A 6,091-nucleotide genomic window follows, 5' to 3' on the forward strand; every position below is an offset into this window, starting at 1 on the left:
GTTCGCTAGTCTAGCCACCTAAGTTCTAACCTAGTCGAGCCGCAGCTCGGTAGTAAAAACGGAAAAATGCCTAAATTTCTCTAAGCATTAAGTTTGCTTTGAGAAAGCTCTCCCTTGCTCCTCGCCTGAAGCCCTCCTTATATACTCTCTCTAGGTCGGTTTGCACCTTTTCCTGGGACGGATTCGTAGCGAGATGGGCTTTTCCATTTTTCGTCACCCTTCATGATTATTTTCGGAAACTTGACATTTATCTTTTCCTGCGAATAAAGAATAGACCGTCATATCAGCCTTAGGCTCAATCCTGTTCTAAAATCGTAAGTGGGCCGTTTAGCCGCGGTTCAGGCCCTTTTTGGGACGTTTTGGAACTTAGACGAGGATGCACGGCTTCGGGATTGTGTTACGGGAACTTAGACGAGGATGTACGGCTTCGGGACAGGAGGTCGGTGACCTCGGTGCGGGTCGTCCTCGCCCATGGGCGAGGCGACCTCGGTGCGGGTCGTCCTCGCCCATGGGCGAGGTGACCTCGGTGCTGGCATCCTCGCCCATGGGCGAGGTGACCTCAGGGTGGGTCATCCTTGCCCATGGGCGAGGTGACCTAGGTGACCTCGGTGCGGGTCGTCCTCTCCCATAGGCGAGGTGATCTCGGTGTGGGTCGTCCTCGCCCATGGGCAAGGTGACCCGTGTTGTGACGGTCGTCGCCCTAGGGCGAGGTGGTCGGTCCTTGCTTATGATGGAGATTTCATCCAGACTGATCCTCTTCTCAACGTTCCTCGGTTCGCATCCGCGAAAAACTGTCTTTTATTTGATTTAACCGTTTTCCGGGAATGTCTAATTTTCAAGGATCGATCGAAAGTTGGTTTTCCGGGAACTTTCATGTACTGATTCCGTCGTGACCGGTTTTGACTCCAACACTCAATGCCCAAGTAGTATGTTAACCTTCCAAGATCACTCATCTCAAATTTGGTTGCCATCTCTTGTTAGAACTCCTCTATCAACTTAAATGATGAACTGGTGACAAGCAAATCATCTACATATACCACCACGATCAGGAGCTCTCTGTTTACTTCCTTTCGATAAAGCGAAGGTTCCTTCGTACACCTCTCAAAGCTTAGTCCACGCAAGATCTGGTTAAGCTTGATGCTCCATGCCCGCGGTGCTTGACGTAAGCCGTAGAGAGCTTTCTTGAGCTTATACACTTTGGTTTCTTTTCCTTCAGCTTCTGTGAAGAGAACGTAATCATCAAGGTACGATGGCTTTGTGGAGACACGAGATGATCTCTTGTCTGTGGGTGAGAGCTCTCTTCTTCTTCTTCGTCATCGGTTTCATCATCTTCATCTTCCACAAACGCAGGATCATTCGCGGTATCATCAACTTCTGATGTAGTATCACCTGAACCATTACTCAACCTATTGACATAGACCGTGAATTCTTCGGAGTCATTACTTATCGCCTGTGTTGTATGATTCCAGTTCCACTCCTTCTCCTCTTCGAATATAACATCACGACTTACCACAACTCGCTTGGTTGAAGGATCCAGCAAGCGATAGGCTTTTGATCCCGGTTCTGTTCCTAGATGAACAAGTACTCTGCTTCTGTCATCGAATTTCTTTCGTCCTGCAGCCTCGGTTCTTCCATAGCACACGCAACCAAATACTTTTAGGTGAGATAGGTTCGGCTTTCTGGTTCTCAGCGCCTCGTATGGCGTCTTTCCCTCAAGAGACCTCGTTGCTACTCGATTTATTAAGTATGTCGCATGTCGCATGTCTTATTGCTTCTCCCCAAAGTGGATTCGGCATGTTCATGTGTTTTAACAGGCTTCTTGTCATCTCCAAGAGTGTACGATTGCGTCTCTCAACGACACCATTCTGCTGCGGTGAGTAGGGAGCCGTCAAGTGTCTCTTAATGTCATTCTTATCACAATAAGCTTGAAACTCATGTGAGGTAAACTCGCCTCCCCTGTCTGTCCGAAAGGTCTTTATCTCAGATTGTGTTTCTTGTAAAGAAATTTCTTTGAATCGTTTGAACTTGTCAAAAGCTTCGCTCTTCTCTCCTAACAATATGGTCCACATGTATCTTGAGTGATCGTCAACAAGTACGAATATGTACCTCTTTTGTGCTGGTGTTGCCGGTGTGATAGGCCCGCATAGATCACCATGGACTAGCTCAAGTAAGTTGTTGGCTCGATACAATGTTGCTTGTGGGAATGATCTTCTGGTTTGCTTCCCACGCAAGCAAGACACACAAGTTTCTTTTCTTACTTTGACTTTGGAGACACTAATGACCATCTCCTTATTAACCATCATCTTGTATAACCGATTCTTGGATCTCTTTGTTTAAACCATTAACGATCCAATGCGATCATATAGCGTTAGTGTATCATTCTTCATTAGCACCTCACAACCTGCCTCAGTAGCCTGATCCAAGCTCACGATATTGCTTCTGAGTCCGGGTATGTAGTAGACATCGTTTAGCATCTTCTTCTTGCCATCTTTAAGAACAAACCTAACTGTGCATTTTCCCTTTATATCACTCATATGATTGCTTGCCTCGTTGTCGAGATACCACATGTCTTTTGTATCAGATTCAGCTTCAAAGGTTTTAGGGTTTACTTTCTTTTCGTTGAGAAAAACAACCTCGTGCATCATCAACTCATCCGCTTCTTGAGTGTCTTCATCCTTCTTTTCGGCGGTCTCTTGAAGCTTTAACACTTTATCTGGACAATCACTCGCATTGTATCCTTGTTTATCACATTGAAAGCATGTGATGTGCGAGAGATCTTGACTTCGTCCTTGTTTGTATGCATCTTGTTGGCTTTGGAACGATCCAGAGCGCCCACGGCCTCTACCTCTCCAGTTCCCGCGACCACCTCGTCCTCTTCCTTTGCCATTACTCTCGTCAAAACTGTCTTGTCCAGAGTCCGTATACATCAACTTCTCTTGATCCTCGGGTGTATCTTCCTCTTCTTCAGCAATTCTTTCTTCATAAGCTTTCAACCTTTCGACGATATCTTCGAAACTTGTTGTGTTAAGATCCAATACTTGCTCTAAAGAGGCGACAATATGGATATATTTCTTCCTCAGCAAGCTTTTAAGGAACTTCTTAACTATCTTCAGTTCTTCAATGATTTCTCCCAATGATGTAGATTTTGATGATATCTCGGATATTTTCCCCACAAAAGTATCAATTGTGTCTCCGTCTTTCGTCTTGAGACGATCAAATTCTGCCATCAATGTTTGTAACCTAGCTTCTCGTACTTTCTCTGCTTCGACATGGCGAGCCTTGATAGCGTCCCATACAGCTTTTGTTGTATCTAGGTCTCCTACTTGCAAGGTTAGCGCCTCTGGTATAGATTGAAACAAGAGTGCGATAGCTAAGTCATTCTTCTCCTCGGATTTGCTCCCAGGTTCGATAACTTCCCAGACTTTGTTAACCTTTAATGCGATCTTCATCCTCATAGCCCATACGGTGTAGTTTGTAGAAGTTAACATTGGAAACTTGATGGACGAAGATCTTCCATCTCTGTGACCTAACTCATGTTCGATTGCACATGATTGTTTGTTAAGGATCTCTGGCTCTGATACCAAATATAAAATCACACAATCGATATTAATAAAAAGTTCTTCTCTTATTCAATCACTCAAGTTCTCAAATCACAATATCAAATCACTCATAAACTCATATGCTATGTCACATCTTGACATCTTCTTATATAGGAATCAAAGTTTCCTAAACAGGTTTAACATAAAACAATGAGTGTGATTGGTTAATTTTGAAGCAACTTAGAATAATTAAATTGGAGTAAATAGGTGGAAAGTTGTTGGAGTAACAAATATAAAATAAAATAAAAATTAAACAGAATTTGTTTTCCACTTCAAAAACAATGAGGGAAAAAAAGTGACTTATATATCTTTTGCTAAATAATAATGGGAGTAAATGAAATAAAAGTCATTTTCACCTGATTGGTTGAATATATGTTAAACTGAGAGAAAAAAAAATTATCGCCAACATATTCTCCCTCAAAGTGCTTTTCAATCATACCCAATATTTCATAATCCTTATAGATTTTCATAACTCACTAGGATTAGGTAGTTTCAATCTCAAGTTACTTCAACTTTACTCCAGCATATAAAAGACCTTTCTCGCTCTTCGCCTCTGGAAATGCAAATGAACGTATGATTGGAGAAATGAGATAAACCAAAAAAAGTGTTTTATTTAGCAAACCAGAAACCAAAACATGTGCTAGAATGGAAACTGTCTCTCTTTGAAAAAAAAAAAAAAAACTGTGTTTTATGTTCTGACATGTCACATCGTCAATGAAAGCAAATGTAAAACAAATGCATATATTAACTATTAACAAATTAAAAATTGTTCATCTACTATATTTTAAAAGAACGAACGAGCAAACTCTATCTTTTCCATTCTAGCCATCTTTAGATTTTATCCCACAAAATTTTGTGGTTAAGATTTTCCTTAATCTCGTGAGAAAATTTGTAGTTACTTATTAAGCTTTGTAAGTTTTTATAAACTTTGATGACAGGTGTTTATAAATCTGTCGTACATCTTTCTGAGTTTTTTTTTTTTCAAAAAACAGTATTATTAAAACTTACAAATTTTCTTTTAAAAATTTCAAAGGTTCATACAAAATATCAAAAATTAAACAATTATTTTAACAGAAATCAGATAATACTATATATTTTTGTTTACTTTTTGAGAAAAATAATACTATTTTTGTTAAAGCAGAAAGTATTTTTTTTAACACATCATTCATAAATCACGGGAAAGTATTCTTTCTTTTATTTTGATCAAGCATATATTAATCATCAGCAACAAAAAAAAAAGTAAAGAAAAGAAAAGTAAAATTTGTATTTTGCAAGGACGCCATCCTACATTATCTCAGTTAACAGTTGATATAGTTTTTTTTTTGGTAAAAACAGTTGATATAGTACTGATAATATACCCTATATTTTAATAAATCTTAATATATAAATATATATATATATATATCTTTATATATTATAGTTTTACTTCATTAAAATTTAGTGCTTGCTAGTGTTTATAATATTTTTACAAATAATATATCTGTTTTTTTGGATAAAGCAAGACAAAAATAAAACTTTTAAAAAATTGTGTAGTTTCAAAACGTCATAAATTTTGCACCAAATGAAGGACTTGCTATAACGAATTTGCCATATTACAAATTCTTAATTAAATTATAAAAAAACATTCAAAATGAATCTTCATAAATTAGAGAATAACAAAAATATAGAAAAACAAAAGTTTCACAATTAAAAAGCAATGTGTACCTAAGACATTAAACTACTTCTAATCGTTTGTAAAAATTTCAATGTTTGATCAATAAATTTCAAATTTCATCAAAAAAAAAAGCAATGTGTAGCTAATTTGTATTTAAAAAGTGAAAGTTCATTCTAGATCTAAGGTTACTCTAGGCTAAGAAAAAAAAACTGTTAATCAAGTAGACATATTAATAGTTACGCTACTTATTGTAGAAAAAAATAAAAGTTTATTCAATTGAAATTGAAGTGATTTGTAGTATTATAATACAAAATTTGTTGTGAATGAAGAGGAAAACTTGTGTGTATTATTAGGTCGACCAACTGGTCTTTATATACATATGGTAATGACGGTCTAAGTACTGGATCGACATGAGATCGTACTTATCCTTAACTAGATAATGACTAGCAATACGTAAGATAAACACCAACTATAATGTAGATAAACACAAGAGTAGATAGGCACCAGTATGATCTTGCGGATGGGCTTGGCCCGTCTTGCTACACGGGCTGATAAATGGGTCGATCACTAAATGGTTTATAACACTCCCCCTTGATCGACACATCCGGTCAAGGTTCATTCATGCTTTGGATGTTGCCTCATTAAAACCTCTCTTGACATACCTAAAACCCAATGTGGTAAAAGGGAAAACAAGACAGGAAAAAGAGTACAACACATGAACTCCCCCTGATGAATGCATCACTGTAGTAGACGCATTCCCATCTGGTATCCGATCTTCTTGAATGTTGAAGTTGCCTATGACTTGGTGAAGATGATCAGCTGGATTCTCCTTGAATGA

The sequence above is a fragment of the Brassica oleracea genome, chromosome C4 (genome assembly GCF_000695525.1).
Source record: "Brassica oleracea var. oleracea cultivar TO1000 chromosome C4, BOL, whole genome shotgun sequence".
NCBI classification, from domain to species: domain Eukaryota; kingdom Viridiplantae; phylum Streptophyta; class Magnoliopsida; order Brassicales; family Brassicaceae; genus Brassica; species Brassica oleracea.